General features: G+C 37.7%; 1 protein-coding gene across 10 annotated transcripts in view; it reads left to right on the plus strand.

Annotated features, from left to right (window-relative positions):
- The window catches only part of SLC4A7 (solute carrier family 4 member 7), a 166,705-nt gene that overhangs the window by 19,972 nt on the left and 124,640 nt on the right, over positions 1 to 22,093 (plus strand). The window contains exons 2-3 of one of the 10 annotated variants that reach the window (XM_061587392.1): positions 14,427 to 14,523; positions 14,681 to 14,748. The exons of the other annotated variants lie outside the window; for them this stretch is intronic. The gene's annotated coding sequence lies outside the window, so the exon portion shown is untranslated. The remainder of the gene's footprint in view (positions 1 to 14,426; positions 14,524 to 14,680; positions 14,749 to 22,093) is intronic. 10 annotated transcript variants of the gene reach the window in all.

Below are 22,093 nucleotides of genomic sequence, written 5' to 3' on the forward strand. Positions count from 1 at the left end.
GGAATCCAAATCAAAGCATTCCCGACAGATGGCTGTCCAGCTGCCTCTTGAATGCCTCCAGTGTCAGAGAGCCCACTACCTCTTTAGGTAATTGGTTCCATTGTCATATGGCTCTAACAGTTCTGAAGTTTTTCCTGATGTCCAGTTGAAATCTGGCTTCCTGCAACTTGAGCCCATTATTCCATGTCCTGCACTCTGCAACGATTGAGAAGAGATCCCGGCCCTCCTCTATGTGACAACCTTTCATGTACTTGAAGAGTGCTATCATATCTTCCCTCAGTCTTCTCTTCTCCAGGCTAAACATGCCCAGTTCTTTCAGTCTCTCCTCATAGGTCTTTGTTTCCAGTCCCCTGATCATCCTTGTTGCCCTCCTCTGAACCTGTTCCAGTTTGTCTGCATCCTTCTTGAAGTGCGGAGACCAGAACTGGATGCAGTATTCAAGATGAGGCCTAACCAGTGCTGAACAGAGGGGAACTAATACTTCACGCGATTGGGAAACTATACTTCTGTTAATGCAGCCTAAAATAGCATTTGCCTTTTTTGCAGCCACATCACATTGTTGGCTCATATTTAGCTTGTGATCAATGACAATTCCAAGATCCTTCTCACATGTTGTATTGGTGAGCCAAGTATCCCCCATCTTATAACTGTGCATTTGGGTTCTTTTTCCTAAGTGTAGAACTTTTCATTTATCCTTGTTGACTTTCATTCTGTTTTTTTCAGCCCAATGCTCCAGCCTATCAAGGTCCCTTTGAATTTTGTTTGTCTTCCACGGTATTAGCTATGCCCCCCAATTTTGTATCATCTTCAAATTTGATAAGCATGCTCTGTACCTCCTCATCCAAGTCGTTAATAAAAATGTTGACGAGCACTGGGCCCAGGACCGAGCCCTGTGGCATCCCACTCATTGCTTCCGCCCAGTTTGACAAGGAACCATTGATAAGCACTCTTTGAGTACAATTCTGGAGCCAGCTGTGGATCCACTTGATAATTGTTCCATCCAGCCCACATTTAGCTAGCTTGCTAATCAGAATATCATGGGGCACTTTGTCAAAAGCTTTGCTGAAGTCGAGATATATTATGTCCACAGCATTCCCACAGTCTACAAGGGAGGTTACCTGATCAAAAAACGAGATAAGATTAGTTTGGCAGGATTTGTTCTTCATAAATATTATTATTATTATTATTATTATTATTATTTATTATTATTATCATTTATTATTATTATTATTTATTATTATTGAGAGGAGGAGGAGGCAGTTTATTGGGCCTTGCCGATTTGAACTCGTTCAAAGTGATTAGGTATTCCTTGACCATTTGTCTATCAATCTCAAGTTCCAATCCTGTCCCTTCTACTTCATGTTTCCCAAGAGGGTCATAGACCCTTTTTTGGGAGAGGACTGAGCCAAAGTAGGAATTGAGCACTTCTGCCTTTTCTTTGTCATCTGTTATCATTTTGCCATCCTCACTGAGTAGCTGTGCCACCATTTCCTTTATTTTGCTCTTCAAATATACTTTACAATGGTTTGCTATGAAAGCAGTGCAAAGAATAAAAGAGGAATGAGTTCAGTCTGGGTAGGATTTTGGGATAAGAAAACTGACAATTGAAGTATACCTGCAAATTTAATCAATTTCTCTAGCATCCTTACCTACCTATTGGTAATACAAAACAATTAACTTAAAAGTCCTGAACTGACATCTGCACTCCCAGATTTTAGAATTAGAGACACTGCTTCTCAGGTTTAGGGCAATGTATCTTGCAATGAAGGATAGACGTAGAAGGCTTCAGAATGTGTATGTGTTGTGGCTGTGGCTATCAGTTGTCTGTACCCATAAGCCACAGCACATAAATGTAGCACCTTGAGATGCGTTGTTTCTTGTTAAGATCTAGGAGTGAAGGTATACATGTAGCACCCTTGAAAACTCTGTTCAGTTTACTTTGGCCATAAACCACATCAAACAGCTAAAAACACGATCAACATATTACCTGGGTCTTCTCTTCTAGAGATCTTTCCATCGTAGGGATCACAGGTTGATTGATTGTGGAATTTTCTGTTCTCTAACATCAGTTGATCTTTGAACTTTCATTGCCCTTTTCTCTGCCATGTTAGGAATATATATAATATGGCAGTTAGACATGGCAGGTAAACCTGAGTTAGACACAGTTATGGTGGGTACATCAGTTGCATTTAAGGCTAATAGTGCATTTTCCACAGTAATGGCTATAGAGCTTGAGTTGCAATTCCTTTTATCTCTTCCAGGGTTCATTTGAAGCAGGAGGTGTGCATTTTTCCTGTAGAGTGATGCATATTTTCCTGTATTGGGAATCCTATGCTGTGTCTCACACAGGGAAACATGCATCCTCCTGAGGAGGGATCCATACACTACTACTTCTTTTCACATGAGACCCAGAAGCAGGAAGAGAGGAAGTGCAATTCATGCTTTCTTTATCACAATTTATATGGAATGTGCAAAATGGCCCATATGATTGCTTTCTGTATCATTATACAGAAAGCTGTGTAAAATAACACAAAGCTCTTAAGCCACAGGTATACAGCACACAAAGGTATCCACTGACAATTTTATGTGTTCAGCTATGCTAGAAATGTGTTTGTTATGTGCCTCCAAGTCGACTATGACTTATGGCGACCTATGAATCAGTGACCTCCAAGAGCATCTCTCATGAACCACCCTGTTCAGATCTTGTAAGTTCCGGTCTGTGGCTTCCTTTATGGAATCAATCCATCTCTTGTTTGGCCTTCCTCTTTTTCTACTCCCTTCTGTTTTTCACAGCATTATTGTCTTTTCTAGTGAATCATGTCTTCTCATGATGTGTCCAAAGTATGATAACCTCAGTTTCATCATTTTAGCTTCTAGTGACAGTTCTGGTTCAATTTGTTCTAACACCCAATTATTTGTCTTTTTCACAGTCTGTGGTATGGGCAAAGCTCTCCTCCAACACCACATTGCAAATGAGTTGATTTTTCTCTTATCTACTTTTTTCACTGCCCAACTTTCACATCCATACATAGAGATCGGGAATACCATGGTCTGAATGATTCTGACTTTGGTGTTCAGTGATACATCTTTGCATTTGAGGACCTTTTCCAGTTCTCTCATAGCTGCCCTCCCCAGTCCTAGCCTTCTTCTGATTTCTTGACTGTTGTTTCCATTTTAGTTAATGACTGTGCCGAGGTATTGATAATCCTTGACAAGTTCAATGTCCTCATTGTCAACTGTAAAGTTACATAAATCTTCTGTTGTCATTACTTTAGTCTTCTTGATGTTCAGCTGCAGTCCTGCTTTTGTGCTTTCCTCTTTAACTTTCATCAGCATTTGTTTCAAATCATTACTGCTTTCTGCTAGTAGAGAAACATTTTAGTTTATCCAAAAAAGAACAGCAGTGATATTGGTCATATATATTACTGGGCACTGTGAAGATGTGGTAGTGTATTTTACACTGTTTTATTACATGTTGTAAGGTTTTATTTTGTATACCTCTGGAATTTTAAACTATTAAAACATTTTATATTTTAAATAATAAATAACCCCAAATGTGTATGTAATTCCTCATACTTCTCAATACTGCATTATATGTGTGGTTTGGCAGATGTGCAGATTCAAAATTGGCTCTGTAAAAACATGCACACTAAACAGATCTCCTTTTTTGGTGTAGCTTTTTAAAGCTGTGTTTGTAAAATGTTCCATTAGGTATTATATAAGAACTTGGTCCTTGGTTGACATTGTGGCTGTTTCTTGTTTTTAATTTTGGTGTAACAGCTTCACTGTTGTATACTCATTATACTGGTAGACTTTTGTCATTTAAAAATTATGGGCAATTTGAAAGCTTATGATTGAGTGCAGTTTCCTTAGCTGTATTCACATCCAACTTACCCTCTTAACAACTTCTCTGAAACTAATATAGCAGAAGATTAGTTAAAAGGAGATAAAATATTGCAGTGGTATTATATTACCTTTAATCTATAAATTTAACCCTGAAAACAAGTCCAGTTTTCTTTAAAATATTATGACCTGCTTCACAATTGAATGAATAACAAGGCAGGTACATAAACGTAAAACCAGCAGTATGATCTCTAACAAAACAAAATATTAAATCTTCTCAAAAAGAAGCATGAATGGTAGTTGTAAATGCATATTCCTGAAAATGCTACAAAAAACAAGTTTCAACTCCTAAAACCCAGTTAATATAGAAGCCAGTTGAATGTCCTTCAGGAGGAACAACCGCCATCTAGGCACCACTACTGAGAAGGGGAAATGAGCAGGGCTCCTTAGGATGATCTGAATAATACTGGCAGGTTTAGTGGTTATAATATCCTGGCACCAGTCTGCTTAGGGCTATAACGGTCAATATCAGCACTTTGAATAGAGCCTGGAAACCATTTAGGAGGCAGTGACATTGATACAATATCAGATTTAACACAAACTCGCTAAAGGAGGGGCTGCATAGAGCATTGCAGTGGAGTAAACTGGGCACTGGTAGTATATGATGGCCAAATGCAGAACTGGGGAACATTCAGATGTTGTTGGACTTCAGTCCCTATCATCCCTAGCTAGCATGGTCAATGATCAGGGATGATGTGAGTTGTAGTCCAACAGCATCTGGAAATCCACAGTTTCCCCACTCCTGGCCAAATGCTTTTTATCCAACAGAGGGAGCAGGTGGCTCAGCAGGCTAAGCTAATAAAATGTGCCCATAGCTTCTGCTGTCATCTAGGATTTTAGGAGCAGAGCCAGAACCAGTAGATCCCTCAAGCTGAGATCATGAACCTTAAGGAATAGTATCCAGAACAGATTGTACACTTCTCAGATAATCTGATCTTCCAACCATCATTTTCAGTTTATTCATTCTCATCCAGTTCATTTCAGACTTCAGACACCTGTTCAGAACCACAACTGCTGGCTGAGGTGAAAAGGAGAAAAAGTGTGGGATGTCTCCAGCTAAGACAGTGACATAGTGTTTCCTGTCAGATGAAAGAATGTGGCAGGGTTAAATGGAAGGTATGCAGGATGGGGTAGCTGGCAGATGTGAATGGGGGGTGGTTAGGGGAACTTTCAGAATCTGTTGGTAAGCTTGTTACTAAACTGAAGCTTTAAAACCTTTTCTTTTGGGGAAAGATGAGGTGGAAAAATGCTTGCATTCTATTTTAAATACATGACTTGGCTTGTAATAGATACTAATCTGAATGCCTGAGTTGCATAAGAATTGTCTCCTGGGGACCAGCAGGGCAGCTTTACAAAAGCTGGGACCTTCTAGGCCACAAATGGGCAAGTGTGGCTAAGCAGGCTAGTAAATAAATAAACAAAACAATACTGTGGGCTAGTAACTTGAGTGGGTGTATTGTTGTAGTATACTTTAAGATGCTGGTTAAGTAAAACATTCAAATTTTACCTCTAGGATTATTATTACATTTATTACCCACCCTTCACTAGCAGGTCCCATTGGTATACTCCAAAGTTCAAGTATATGCAAAACCAATAAAACATGAGCTTTGCTTAGTGCAGATTATATCTTTTACATGCAAACAGAGTGAGAGCTTCTGTTTTCAATTTGGAATGTGCTATGGTTTCATGTAATGGCAGTATAAGGCTAAATAAACATAAGGCTAAATCATGGCTTTGTGCTATACGCACAAGAAGGAAGAAACTGCCCTGAGCTTCAGACTCTCACTCTGTCCTCATCTCTCTTCTTCCCCACATGGCCAGAAGGTGGACTTCAGCAGAATTTAATTTCACTTTCTGTGAAGCCTGGCTTGTAATTGTATCTGAACCTGAGATTGTGGTTTAAAACTCTTGTTAATTTGTAAATCGGCCATCTTTCAAATACGCCCTTAAATCAAAAAGGTGGCAGACCATCTTTCAAACTGATTGGGGTGGGGGTGGGAGAGCCAACAGGAGCAGGGGAGTGTCCAGGGATGAGAGGAAAAATCTTTTTTATTGTTGCAGTGGTGGGATGGGTAGAACTAGGCACTGATAATGCAGCGGCACATGCTAGCAATTCATAGAGGCCAAAGTACTGTAGGGCAAAATGTGCATGTGAAAGACATTTGGAGAGAGACTGTATAAGGGTTTATATGTTAATGCTAGAAGTCTCTGAGCCAAGATGTGTCAGCTACTTACTTGATCTTGAGAGCAGAACATAGATACAGTGGACATATAGGCTATGAGGTGGTATATGAATGCAGTCAATCAATCAAGCAGTCAATCAATCAAGGAAACCTGGTGGAATGGAAAGAACCGGTGGGACATGGTTATCTCAATACAAACTTTATAGGAAGGACAGGAAGCACATACTGGAGATGCTGTCTCTGTACATCAAAGAGGACAAAAAGTCCAACAAACTAGAAATTCCCAAACAGTCTCCACAGAACCCAAAGAGTAATTTAGTAATTTGATTTGGAAATTCAGGGCCTCAAAAGCTGCTTTCTTCTACATGTGGTGGGCTTGTCCCACTGTGAAAGGATTCTGGTGCCAGGTTTGTGAGGCAATATAAAGGATCACTCACCAAAATGTTCTTCTGATTCTATCCCTAGCACTTTCAAATATATGGGACAGGCAAAATGTGGTCTACAAGAAGAAAGCCCTAAGCAGCCCCCCCATACACATACTTTACTAAATTTTAAAATATTACAAATCTTTAACACAGCATCAATAATCAAAATCCAATCTACACATAAAAATAAAACTTACTAAACTATCTTATATTTACTATATCCCTCTAAACTATGTCCTTCCCCGCTTCCATGCAATTGTATATTTTATATGCACTTAAGTACTTTATGATAATATTTAGTATGTTAACAAAACTAGAAAATAAATAGGTATATGAAACCTTATCTAAATCAAAGTATTTTATGGTTTAGGCATTCCAACTGGCCACATATTCTATTGGTGGGGTCCATCCATGTGTTGTTTGGCTTACTTACATTATGAAAGGGTACCAAGAGTCCACAAAGGCTTCTTTCTTATTTTATTTATTTATTACATTTATGCCCCGCCTTTCTTTTCGTGATAGAAACCCAAGGAGAGTTCTTTAACTCTCCCCTTGCTATCTGGAGCTTAGATGTTAATATTTCCATGAGCGCTATATGCCATACTTTCTGCAATATTTTATCAAAGCACCCTTTAGGTCTTTCCAGTGCTTGGCAATTGTAAGAGGTGCTGCTATAAGTAGATGACCTATCAAGTTCTTACATTGTATGTTCTTATTGGATTCAATCAATAAATTTAAAATGGCAAGTTGCGATGTTTGAGTGATGTCTTGATTGGTTATTTGATTAATTTATTTGAAAATAAGGATTCCAAAAGGGTTTAACTTTTTCACATGCCCATCCAGGGCTGTGGAGTTGGTATGCCAAACCTTTGACTCCGACTTCTCTATTTTTATACTGTCTGACTCAGACTCCTTCATAAATGGCAAATGTATATTAATTAGTAATAACAAATTTACTGCAGTAAAATGGTAGCACAAGGCATTTCATCACCACCACGTGAATCATCAGGCTACTTAGATGGATAGAACATAAAATATATTTATTTGATTAAAGTTTCTGAACAAGAAAACTTTCCTAAATTCCTATGAAAGTAAATATGCAACAAACTACAGGAATACCCCGCTATATGGACCTTCACTTTACAGACACTCGCGAGTATGGACATATTTACAGTAGTACCATTCCCCTGTTTATGTACGCTCGCTTCGCAAGAACGGATAAACGGCATGACGCCACCACCTGATCAGTTTCCAACTACAAACTTTTTCTTAAAATAAGGCCTACTGTGTTTATTTTAGTTATAAATGTGTTATTTACATCAGTTATGCCCATATATGACGATTGCAGTGCAGTATATGCATCAATAAGTGAAAAAAGGTAGTGCTTCACTTTAAGTACATTTTCGGTTTACGTACTTGCTCTGGATCCATTGCGTATGTTAATGTGGGGTATTCCTGTATGCATTTAATACATTTTTAAAAAAGGTTTTTAACAGAAACATAGGATATACCTTAAAACTAAAGAATATATAAAATTAAGACTAACAGAACATAATACATAAGCTGTCCTCTACTTATAAACTTTTTATAATTACATTACCAAATGCTTTCCTATAAATATATACACTACTCTACTATGTAGGGTAAATCTAAGAGAAATTTGATTAATTACAGAAACATAGGATATTTCTTTAATAAATATATGTACAAAATTAGGACTAATAGACCACAAAATATATTTATTTGAGCAAAGAACCTGAACAAAAAATGCTGTCAGATGAAAATATACAATAAACTGTTACACACTTAATATTTTTAATAAATCTATGAAGAATTTGTCCTCAGAAAAAGAATCGCCTCAGTCAGATCCTCCTTCATGGATGCCATCGAGAACAACCTCTCAACACAAACTTGGGTTGGTGGCAAAGCAGTAACTATCAGGGCAACATCTCTGACAATTTCAGGATATAAGGGAATGGCTTCTTGCACTGTTAGTTTTGATGAATGATATTTTTTTTCTACTTTTAGTGCAAGTGAGAAATTTAGCTGAAATTTACTCACTTTGTTCTTTATGGGTTTGGAGGAATCCTCATCTATGCGGCGGCAGTTTGCCACGCTCCTTGTGATCCAAGTATTTTTCAAAATCAAATTCATCCTCAGTTGATGAGGCTGAAGACATGGCAACACTAACTTCTTCCTCCTCCTGATATTCCTGTAACCTAGTCATCCTAACTGCTACCTCAAACAGAGCATCTTTCTTTTTGGTCAGCTGTTCATCATCCAGCAGAATCCGGTGCATTGGGTCTACATAAACAGCTGCCAAAAGAATCTTTTTTTGTAATAATAGTGCCTCTCTTTGTTTCATTGAAGCAGCAATGCCATTTGCAATTAACCCTCCTCTTTGGGACAGGCAAAACATCAGGTTCCTCCACGCCTTCAAGAAAATACCTGGAGTTAAGTCCTCAGCTTGTAATTTTTTAGTCACTGTAAATGGGTGATGAAGCAACTCTTCCAGTTCTGTCACCTGTGTCCACTGACCTACACTTAGCGTCACTTGAGGGTTGGCAGAATCATTAAACAGGTACTGTCCCAGCGTGTGGCTTGATCTATAATTGCCCCTTTTCCAGTGCGTCTCTTCAAAATGGAATCAACTTTAGATGTTCTGGCAACAGTAACTAATTTCCTCACCTTGCCAATCAGAGCAGAGCATGTCCTTCTTTCAGACTGTCTCTGCCAGCTGCTGTGTGTGTACCACACAGCGCATGTGATGAATTCAGGAGAGTGTTGAGGCAGCTTCAACAAGATCATCTAAAGGATCATCGTTTTGTTGTTCTGTAGCAACATCAGTTTGTTCCTCAGTTGCAGGAGTGTGCTCTTCAACGTCAAACATTCCTATATCTCTGAAGTGTTCTTCTAGCTGTTGGTCACCTTCATTATCTGCATTCATTAGTTTAATTGTACTTAGCATGTTTGAAGCATTGTCAGTTACAATACAAAGAACTTGTTCTTTTTTAAGTTCGTAATCTTGCAGAACCTTTTCCACTAAGACCTGGAGAAACTCGCTGGCGTGATGAGCTTCTGTGTATTTTACTGCCAGTGTTTTGGTAACTATTTCATTCTTGTCACAAACAAATTGGACATTGATGGCAAAATAGTTCACTCTGTGGCGTGTGCAGGCATCCATTTTAAGAAATACAAAGCTTCCCTTGAGAGTTTTTTTAAGTTCTTCATTTTGGTTAAGGGCTTCTTCAATCACTATTTTTCTAATACTATCTCTTTCCAGAGAAACACCAAGTTTGTGGGCCATTTCTCCATTCAGACCTATAAAAGCCGGTCGTGAAAATAATGATAAAGGCACACCATCCTTTGCAACAAGTTCTATGATATGTTTTTTGAATGTATCTGCCGTCATTGTTACAGTAACTTTGTCACTGACAAAATATCTTGTAACTGATGTCTGAGAAGTTTTCTGATCCTTTGCTTGGCTGGAAGTGTTGGGCATTAGTTCCTTGCTTTTGCTGTCATCTTTCTCATTCACAGCTTTGAATACTTCTGGATGAAAGCGCTGTAAATGTCTTTTCAAATTGGAAGCTCTCGTAGGAGCATTTTTATCGCTGCCTGAATATGTGCTGATCTTGGCATCACAGCATTTATTTATGTTGCGTGTGTGCGTGTGTAGATCATACAAGGATGGAATCCAAGAGCCGCATAGAACAGGAATAAGACAGGCCAGGCAAGTTTCTTGTAAGAGTCTTTACTAGGCAAAGACATTAGACACAGTTCTCTTCACAGACATTTCCCCCACACTGAGATTTTGCAAGTCTCCCACCTTATCACGCTTCCCAGCCAGCTACTGACCTTGGCAGTCTGGCACTCTGTTCTCACAGCTTAACCCTTCTGCTTCAGGTTTCACTCTCTCTGCTAAAAAACCCTGTCTGTGAGTCTCACAACATGCTTCACTGACCAACAGCCCCCACCTGAGACTCACAGATTACAAAACTTCATTGTTACAATTATTACATTTCTACAACATTAACTTTTCATTACAATACATATCAGTACATGGTTTGTTTTCTTACAGTTTCTATTTACATTTTCAGTTCAGTTCTTGTTTCTTTATTCCTTTATTTACACAGATTTCACAATGTCTTGTTCACTTTTATTTGATGATACATTTATATTTCATTCCTCAACACAAAATTGCCACATTAGATCCATTGTTTCTTTATCTATTGGTCCTTCTTTTTCCCATTCTACTGGATATGTGTCTGTTTCATTATTCTGTTGTGTAACATTAAATGTGAATCTCTGAGGTGGTTGACCTTTCGTTTTTCTTTCTGATCTCCTGACATTATCTATTTCCATTTCTTCCTCACTCTCTATTTTACTTGGACCTGCACCTGTTCCTGCACTTGTACTTGGCATTTCTGTATCTTGCATTGCCATGTCTTCTCCTCTCAGTCTTTTTACAGTACGTTTGCCACCGTGTATTAGATCAGTCAATGCAGTTTTTAATGGAATTTGCTGTCCAAAAGGAACATCTGCTGCTTCCTGCTTGCTTGCACCTTCAAGGATAACTGACTGTCTCTCCAAGGTTTATCTATTACCTTTATGCTTCTGCTTAACACTACTTGTTGTTTCTCAGGCAACCAAACTCTATAATATGAATTCTGAAATCCCAAAATGCGTCCTGCCTGAGCTCTTGAGTGTTTTGCAATATGTACCCAGCATTTTGCCCCAAAACGTTCTATGTGTTTCACTCTGGGTTTTCTTCCAGTCAGTTTCTCATAGGGAGACATGCCTATTGTTCTGTGCATAAGACGGTTCTGAATATAAACAGTGTACAGAATACATTCACCCCAATAAGTGTTATTCATATCAGCATCTGCTAGCATTGCTCTCATTGAATCCTGCAATGACCGGTTCCTCCTCTCTGCAGTTCCGTTGGAGGATGGGCTGAAGGGAGCAGTGAGACTCTGTATTATTCCCTTCTTTTCCAAATATGTTTTAAATGAATTACTGGTAAATTCTCCACCTCTATCTGATCTGATATTCTTGATAACAACCCCATATTGTGTCTCTGTTCTCTGTATGAATGTCTTTAATTTCTCTTCTGCTTCACTTTTCTTTTTCAATAAGAACACATGTGTAAATCTGGAGAAATCATCCACAATTACTAAATAAAACCTTGCTCCACCTTTTGAGCACTGAAAAGGTCCAGCCAAATCCACATGTATGAGCTGATAAGGTTCAGTGGTTGTGCTTCCACAGCTCTTATTTACAGGAGTCACAGTCATTTTTGTTTTATAGCATACCTCACACTCATCCACATGCTCACAATGTGTTAATTTCAAATCTTGACTATGTTTTGGGGTGTTTTGTATCTTTTCGAAATGTGCGTGTGCCAGTTTTCTGTGCCATTCATAGAAATAATTATCATGTTTATTTTTATTAACTCCTATCCAGGCACACATGGGTTTATCAAGATTGCACTCAACCATAAACATTCGGTTCTGTAATTTCCCTTGCATGCATATTTCACCATCTTTTCTCACAAAACATCTATCCCCTTCAAATGTAACTTTGCAACCTATTTGAGCTAATTTTCTTACTGATAGAATGTTATATTTTAAACCAGACACCAGTAATACATCTGTCAATATAGTTCCTAAATTACATAACCTGAGAGTGCCTGTTGCAATCGCGTCCTGAGTCGATCCGTCAGCCAGATAAAGCTTCTTCTGCGTCGGCTTTGAAGTGTAAAATAAACTAGAGTCTGTGATTAGGCAATTAGACACTCCACTGTCAAGAAGCCACTTAGAGTGAATGGGTTTATTGTCCTCCTTAGAAACAAAGTTCACGCTTGTTCTCTGACTTTCAAAGCCACTGTTATTCCTCTTCTTTAAACAATGTCTCTGTATATGTCTACGTGACCCACAAAAATAACATATTTTATTCTCTTGCCTGCTTCTTTGAGTTTGTTGTTGTTGTACAGCCACAGTCTCTTTTAACTCTGTTTCCTTATTCTCTTGTCTTCTATTCCACTCTTGTTGAAGTTTCTGTTCTACAAAGTCCAAATTCAGATGTCCGTCGGGTAAAGTTTCCAGACTCGATACCATTACATCCCATTTTTGATCAAATGAAGATAACAGGATATAGACCATCTGAATGTCACTATGATGCACTCCTCTATCTTGCAGCTCAGCATTTAATCTACGAAATTCAGCCAGATGCTCTGTCATAGTCACTTCATCTGTAAAACGCATCTGATAAAGTTTCCGTGCTAAACACAGCCTGCTCCCCGCAGTTTGCTGTACATGAGCGGCTTTCAGTTTCTCCCACATCTGATTAGCTGTCGGCTCATTACTCACCAGCAACAGTTGAGAATCAGACAGCCCCAGAGTAATAAAAGCCTTCGCTTTCTCGTCTTTCTTCAGCCACGCTGCTGAAGGAGCTGCCGGAGGGGGTTTTTCTACGACATCATTCAAATCTTCTTTAATCAGAACTGCTCTCATTCTCCATTTCCAGCTGGAGTAGTTTACAGCATTCAGCCTCTCCATCGGCATCCCGGATAACAGGTTTCCAGCCATGTTGCCCACTCTTACTTGCCTCTTTCTTGCACTTTGTTTCTCTCTGCAACAACGCCACGTCAACAGCTCTCGAACCCGCTACCATGTATGATAAGCTGGGCCCATAACCCCTGTTGCGTGTGTGCGTGTGTAGATCATACAAGGATGGAATCCAAGAGCCGCATAGAACAGGAATAAGACAGGCCAGGCAAGTTTCTTGTAAGAGTCTTTACTAGGCAAAGACATTAGACACAGTTCTCTTCACAGACATTTCCCCCACACTGAGATTTTGCAAGTCCTCCCACCTTATCACACTTCCCAGCCAGCTACTGACCTTGGCAGTCTGGCACTCTGTTCTCACAGCTTAACCCTTCTGCTTCAGGTTTCACTCTCTCTGCTAAAAAAAAACCCTGTCTGTGAGTCTCACAACATGCTTCACTGACCAACAATTTATTTGTTTATTTATTTATTTATTTATTCATTCATTCATTCATACCCTGCCCTTCCTTCCAGCAGGAGCCTAGGGCGGCAAACAGAAACACTAAAAAACACTTTAAAACATCATAAAAATACCTTAAAATACATTAAGACAAAACATTAAAAACATTAAAAAAAACTTTAAAAACATCTTTAAAAAAGGGTTAAAGATATTAAAAGACATATTAAAAGCAATTCTAACACAGATGCAGACTGGGATATGTCTCAACTTAAAAGGCTTGTTGGAAGAGGAAAGTCTTCAAAAGGTGCCGTAAAGATAGCAGAGATGGTGCCTGCCTAATATTTAAGCATTTGTCTTCATCTGGGTCCTGTGTCATACACTGACACGCAAAATGTTTTCTATCTTGAGCTATGGTGAAATGCTCAAATACAGCTGACTTCATGAGGAGCTTCTTTGACATTGTGAATTTATATTTTAAAAAATTTGTCCATCAAAATTACAATTTCCCCCTCTGAAAAATAAAAAAGTATAAAATATAAGTATAAAATGATAATTTACCATATATTGTTATATTATTATAAGTTTTTATTTTGAAGCAGGCAGGGCTATGGAGTCAGTATGCCAAACCTTCAACTCTGACTCAGACTCCTCTATTTTTCTACCGTGTGACTCTGATTCCACAGCCCTGGCACTGATACACAAAATGTTTTCCGTCTTGAGTTACAGTGAAATGCTCAAATACAGCTGACTTCATGGGAGCTTCTTTGACATTGTGAATTTATATTTTAAAAAATTTGTCAATCAAAATTACAATTTTTTCCCCTGAAAAATAAAAAGTATAAAATATAAGTATAAAATGATATATTTACCGTATATTGTTATAATATTATAAGTTTTTATTTTCAAGCCGTAGTCATTACATTTCTTCCGACTCCACCCAAAATTGCTTCCAACTCCGACTCCACGACTTCGACTCCACAGCCCTGTGTCCACCACATATGATGGTATGTACCAATTGAACCACATCCTCTCCATCATTTAGGGGAGAGGGTGTGGTTCACCCTCGCTATGGGCAATTTTTAACATTATCTCCTGAACTCGATGGGAGGAAGTGGGTATCAAATGGTTATTCCATAATTGTTCCCTCTCTCTCACATCCAGCTCTGTCAACCAATCTCCCTCCCATTGATGTTTGAGTCCTGTTAGCTGTTCTGACCCCATATCTAACAGTAAGTTATAAAGTCTAGAGATAATCCCTTTTTTTTCTGTTTTGTGCTGCCAATATTATATTTTTGAAAGATGATAAGGTTGATATCGCTTGTGCTTTGATTTTGGGGCGGGAAAGAAAATTATGAATTTGTCTCCAAAAAAGCCATTGAAATCCTAATTGGCCCACTGTTTGTTTAACATTTCTTATTCAAACTTTATTTGGGTAAAAATCTCTTAAATGAAATAATCCTTGTTCCTGCCAATGTTGCCATGGTAAATATCTATTTTTATTGAAAAAGTCCAGGTGAAGGTATAAGGAGACGTCGTGACCATGGTCCCCAGATCCTAAGCAAAGCAGTTGTAAATGGGTTTTTGTTGACTTGCATTATTGTTTTATTTGCTTTTAGTCTAAGGAGCCATATTCCCAGCAGAACACCTTGTGTTTCAGTGTTTTCTAATTGAATCCATATTTTTGATTTGTCACCTATTATCAGTTGCGGTAGGTGGTATAACTGGTTGGCATCATAATGATATTTTATGTGTGGGACTCCCCATCCCCCTTTATTGGATTTACGAAATCATAATGTTTTTTTTAATCCTAGGAGTTTTTTCCCCAAAAATAAAATCTTAGTTCCGTTTGCTAAATTTTGAGTTGTTTTTCGGCTACATATACTGGGAGTGAATGAAAAAGTAATGTTAATTCAGGTAAAATGTTCATTTTTATTGTGGTTATTCCAACAGATAGAGTTTTAATTTCATAGAATCATAGAACAGTAGAGTTGGAAGGGGCCTATAAGGCCATCAAGTCCAACCCCCTGCTCAATGCAGGAATCCAAATCAAAGCATTCCCGACAGATGGCTGTCCAGCTGCCTCTTGAATGTTTCCAGTGTCAGACAGCCCACTACCTTTCTAGGTAATTGGTTCCACTGCCGTATGGCTCTAAAGGTTCTGAAGTTTTTCCTGATGTCCAGTTGAAATCTGGCTTCCTGCAACTTGAGCCCATTATTCCGTGTCCTGCACTCTGGGATGATCGAGAAGAGATCCCAGCCCTCCTCTGTGTGACAACCTTTCATGTACTTGAAGAGTGCCATCATATCTTCCCTCAGTCTTCTCTTCTCCAGGCTAAACATGCCCAGTTCTTTCAGTCTCTCTTCATAGGTCTTTGTTTCCAGTCCCCTGATCATCTTTGTTGCCCTCCTCTGAACCTGTTCCAGTTTGTCTGCATCCTTCTTGAAGTGCGGAGACCAGAACTGGACGCAGTATTCAAGATGAGGCCTAACCAGTGCTGAATAGAGGGGAACTAGTACTTCACGCGATTGGGAAACTATACTTCTGTTAATGCAGCCTAAAATAGCATTTGCCTTTTTTGCAGCCACATCACACTGTTGGCTCATATTTAGCTTGTGATCAATGACAATTCCAAGATCCTTCTCGCATGTTGTATTGGTGAGCCAAGTATCTCCCACCTTATAACTGTGCATTTGGGTTCTTTTTCCTAAGTGTAGAACTTTTCATTTATCCTTGTTGACTTTCATTCTGTTGTTTTCAGCCCAATGCTCCAGCCTATCAAGGTCCCTTTGAATTTTGTTTGTCTTCCACGGTATTAGGGGCATGTGTAAATCAGGGGAGAGGCTGGGAGGCAGATGCTGATGGAGTGCTAGAGGTAGGCCATGTCAGGTAAGAGGAACTAGGGAGAGATACGTAATATCTGTCCCTTGCTCCGGGCCTGCCCAAGACCGAAAGATAGCTGAGGCATGTGGGACTCCATGTTCTAACCGTCGGTTGCTGCTGTGCAGTGCCAGGTCCGTTGCCCAAAAAACATCTCTCATCCATGGAACGGAAGATGGCCGCGTGAGAGTGAGTACAGCAAAATCGGCTCTTAAATACTTCAGCTTTGTAGCTAAAAAAAAAACCCAACCAATATAATCTACTAAAGAAGAGGCAATATAACAAGACTGTGCCTACTAGTTCCTGACTTTGATTTGGACAACTCTATTTAATTGCCTTGCTCATTATTTTACTCTGCTGATTTATTACCATGTGAAAAGCTGAGAGAGAGAGACATGAGATAAGACGTCTCTGTGTTCCACTATTGAAGAGAAAAAATTAATAAGAAACAGTATATAACAGCAACTGAACTGAAAAGCTAACACCTTATCAATATTTTATAACTTTTAAATCATTTTTTAAATTGTTTTAAATGCTGACTCTGTATCCGGGAGAGTAATTATGGTTCTAACTAGACGAAAACGTAAAGAGCTAGGTATTCCTTTAAATGAAGAAGATATACAAGAAACCTCCAAGGAAAAACAAACTAAAATCACTTCTTATTACCAACCGAAAATGAATGCAATAACGATAAATGACAAAATAGATCTGAAAGAAAACTTGTCCTTTGAAAATTTATTAATGGAATGGGATATAGACAAAATACCATCATGGCTGCCAAGCAATGAAGAAAAAAAACAGCATTTTAAATCTAGCGCAAGAAATGGAGGAGGCAGAAAATGTCGGAATTACCCATGATTTATTACCATGTATAAATCAATCTGGAACATATTACCTGACGAAGAGGACTCAATGCCCCCATTGGAATCTTCAGGCTCCTACGAGGATTTTAAAATCAACTCCCAATCCTTCATGTCGATTGCAGGAAAAGAAAATGAACATGAACAAATCAAAATACAAACAATTCCAATTAATGATGATTGGTGTCAAATGGTGTCCCAATCACTCATGCAAATTGCTAAATTTGTGGCAGAAGCAAATTCACTCTTAACAACATTAACAGAGCTAACAGTAAAACAAGTAATACAAACTGACTCTGACACCAAAAATAAAAACGCAGCTATGCAGACTTCCCATTCAGACCAAAGGATAGATCATCTTCCTTTGAAGAAAAAAGAAATAAGCTCTAAACCTCCAATGCAAACTGCGAAAAAATCTAAAAACATTAAATCTATTAGGAGTCATCGTAAATGCCACTTGAAATTTGAAAAACTTTTCAAATTACTTGACACAGAAAAAACCTCGCCAAAGGAAAAAAAGAGGAAAAGAAAACGAAAGAAGAAGACGAAGAAAAAGAGCACCGAATTAAAGAGCATAGTGCCATCTAGTGAAGGAAAATCACAATTAATCTTAGAACAAGATACACAAAGATTATCAAGCCCAAAAAGTATCCAGGCGAACTCGAACTTTAATGTGAATGAACAAGCTCCTAAGGAATATTTAATAATGAACCCAGACAATGAATTTTCTTCTTATTCAATTCAAAATAACAGAGATTGGAATTTAATCCTAAACGAAAATCAATTGGCTCTAATAAATTATCCAAAACCAGTGGTATATTTAACACAAAATGAAAGAAAGAGACATCTGACTAATATTGTTAACAAAGTATCCCCAGGATTGGTCCAGACAAAAGACATCATAAACATCAAATATTTATTTTACAACTATATTAGTGCCAGAACTATCGTTACATTTGCATCGAAAGAGAAACTATCTCTTTTCCAGCACAAAAGAGAATTAATGGTAACTCAAAATATTTATACTGCCAGAATTTTTGACAACCAAATCCCTCCTAAAAGTCTTATGTCTCGTCACTTTATCTCTGAGAGAATTCTAACCCAACATGAAGTGGATGCACGAGAGTCAGACATACTCAACCAATCTATAATAGAAATAAAAAGTATGGAGGCCACTAAATTTCTACCGGAAGAAATATCTTTACTGGAGACCTTTACAACTTTATCTTCGGAAGCAAGGTCAGAAATCAGATTTAAACTTGAAAATCTGCTAACTACAGTAAAAGAAATGGATTGTGAGCATGAAATAGGGAACATTAACATCCCTGTAGCAACAGAAAAAATAACCCAAGGGGTTTCAGAATTATCTAGGACCAACCGAGAAAATAAAATTGAAAAAGTATACCAACATATCCCCTCAGATGCCTTGGAAAGAGAGAGACGTTTGTCAAATTTAAATACCAATTGACGTAATAGCAATCTAAAACTCCCTTCCTTAAAGATACTATCGTGGAACATTGCTGGTCGGTTTAATAAAGACAAAGATCCATCTTTTAAGAATTTCTTGGAGCAATTTGATATCTTGCTCTTGCAAGAAACATGGGCAACATCATTAATGAGTTTTGATGGATATTCAGCCTACCAGCTAAAAGCCATACCCAGCCTTAGGGGGGGACGTCCAAAAGGAGGTCTATGTATATTTGTTTCGACAAAAATTAATGTTTCTGTTATAAACTGTGAACCCCTATTGGATCTAGCCAATGCAGTACTTATAAAATTATCGCGCCAGATGTTATTATTATCTAATGTTTATCTTCCACCAGGTAAAGAGGTAAAATCGAGCGCTACTAAAACTGCTCAGCTTGAAAATTATATAACAAAATTAACATTATGCTATCCAGCTGCCCTTTTATTAATAGCTGGAGATTTCAATGCCAGACTGGGTCCATCTGATGAAGCTTTGTTTAGCAAATATAAAATGATAGTCCCCTCATTGGATGGCTCAATTTCTATACCTATCAGACATGCAAAAGATAATAGATCTAATTATGTAGGCCTCGCTTTAATGCAAATGATTTTTCAATTGAATTTAATTCTTTTAAATGGTCGTACTAGTGGAGACCTAGAAGGTGAATTTACGTACTTATCATCTAGAGGTGCATCCACAATTGATCTTTGTATAGTATCTCAAGAACTCTACCATTTAATAGAGAGATTCAAAATAATCGATAGGCCTGAGAGCGATCATTCGCCTGTCAATATAACTCTAAAATGTGCAGAAGCTCAAATCTATTCTGATTTGCAATCATTCTCGATCATTGATTGTGAAATTCGTCCAAACAGACTCAAGTGGATCCCGAAACTAGAAAAAGAAATTTCAGATAGATTGAATCACGTAGATAATTTGGCCCAAAAAGATCTTATACTTCTTAACAATCAACAGACTGACCCCTACAATCTAGTTCAACAGATATTAAAGGATCTTCAACAGATTTTTCAGCCAAATATAAAAAATAACTTAAAGAATCGGAAGCTAAATTCCAAACCATGGTTTGATCACGAGTGTGTGTTAAAAAAAAAAAATCTAATTGCCACTTTTAAAGCATATAAGTCTATAAGATCACAAGAACTGCTGAACATATACTGTGAAACCAGAAGCCAATATAAGCAACTTATAAATAGGAAAAAGAAATTAGGTCTAATAGAAATTTGGAATAATTTAAATAATGCTGCCAACTTAAAAAATACTTCTTTATTTTGGAAACTAATAACAAATAATTGGCAAAAAACTTTTACAAACTTAGAATGTTATATTCCTTCACAAACATGGGAATCTTATTTTAAACATCTATATAAGAATGATTCAGATCTTCAAATTCCACAAAAAGTCACCAATAATAATATACCTGAATGGCAACCTGTAACTGTGAACGAAATTCTAGATTTATTATCCAAATTAAAACCAAATAAAGCTCCTGGCCCAGATAACATCCCCGCAGAAGTCTTTAAAAATAATGCAAATTGGTGGGCCCCAGTACTTGCAACACTTTTTTCCTATATAGACCACTCTATGCAAATACCTGAAGATTGGGGCATGGCAATAATTGTCCCAATCTATAAAAAAGGTGTCATATCCGACCCAGCCAATTTTAGACCTATAAGTCTATTAAGTGTAATTAGTAAACTGTACGCTGCCCATTTATATAATAAATTAATAGATTGGACTGAAAATGAACATATTCTGGCTCAAGAGCAAGCAGGTTTTAGGACGTGTCGTTCAACTACAGATCACGTCCTGGTTTTACAACATCTAATAGAGAAATACACCAAAAGAACAAAGGGCTCTCTTTATGCCGCATTTATCGATCTTAAGACGGCTTTTGATTCGATATCTAGAGCCAAATTATGGGAAAAACTAGAAGGTACTAATATTGATTTGCGTTTACTATCATTGATGAGAGGCCTTTATGAAAACACTTACCTTCGAGTTAGGTGCAATAATAAAGGTCATTTAACGAATCCTATACGTACCCATAAGGGTGTAAAGCAAGGATGCATACTGGCTCCACTTTTGTTTAACATTTATATAAATACAATAGTTAATTCTTTAGCAGTAATTCCTTCTCATCCTCCGATATTAGCGGAAGCACCCAGATTTATTCTATTATATGCAGATGATCTAGTTCTAATATCCCAAACCCCTATTGGTTTAAAACGATTACTATCTAATGTAGCACATTTCTGTGATAAGGAACATCTCACAGTCAATCATGACAAAACAAAAGTCATGATCTTTTCGAAAAATAATAGACCATCCATACACCTTTGGCGGCTAAATGGTCGATTAATAGAACAAGTATCTGCATTTAAATATTTAGGTATAACTTTACAATCATCCAGATCTTGGAAATTACATATAAAAATGATTATCCTAAATGCAATGAGAACATCGAAGGCTCTGCTATCCTTTTTTTATAACAAAGGGGGTCAAATTATATCTGCTGCCATTAAAATATTTGTGGCAAAAGTAATTCCACAGCTGACATATGGTATGCAAGCTAATACTTGTCAAAACTTTGCTTCACTTGAGTCAGTTCAAAATTCTTTCTTAAGATCGATTTTGTCAGTTTCCCGGTGTATTCCAAATTTCATTATAAGACTAGAAGTAGGACTACCTTCAGTAGAATCCCGTATCTGGAGTTATAGAATTATTTTTTGGCTGAAACTTCTGTTCAACCCAGTAGGTCTGGCACCACACACATTAAGTGATAATTTCCAATCTACTTGGACTCAGATGATGTTAAATAAAATATCGTCATTAGGTTTTTCAACTCAAATAATTCTAGATTTGGGTTATGAAAAGGCCAAAACAATTATCATCCAACGGATCAAAGATATAGATTATCAACATCACTTGATGCTGATAAGACATCACAGATACAATATAAAACCCCTAATACCGATGTCTTATCTATCAAACCTGACGATACCTAAATGGCGTAGAGCCTTCACTTTAGCTAGATTCAATATACTACCATCTGCAGTCTTACAGGGCAAGTATAAAAAAATCCCTTTAGCCGAAAGAAAATGCCCATGTGGCACTGATGAAATAGAAACAGTTGCACATGTTCTGCTACATTGTCCGTTTTATAGTACTCTTAGAATCAAAATAATCACCCCTATCTTGGATTCGTTTCCCGGAAAAAGTGACAGCTATTATGTGGAACTTTTATTATCTGATCGCTTTCCTAAAATCACGGAAAAAATTGCTAAATTCTGTGCCTCAGCTATTCAGTGTAGGAAAAATTTGATATCCTGATGGTGATAATGTTTTAA

Source organism: Rhineura floridana, chromosome 10 (assembly GCF_030035675.1).
Source record: "Rhineura floridana isolate rRhiFlo1 chromosome 10, rRhiFlo1.hap2, whole genome shotgun sequence".
Classification (NCBI taxonomy): Eukaryota; Metazoa; Chordata; class Lepidosauria; order Squamata; family Rhineuridae; genus Rhineura; species Rhineura floridana.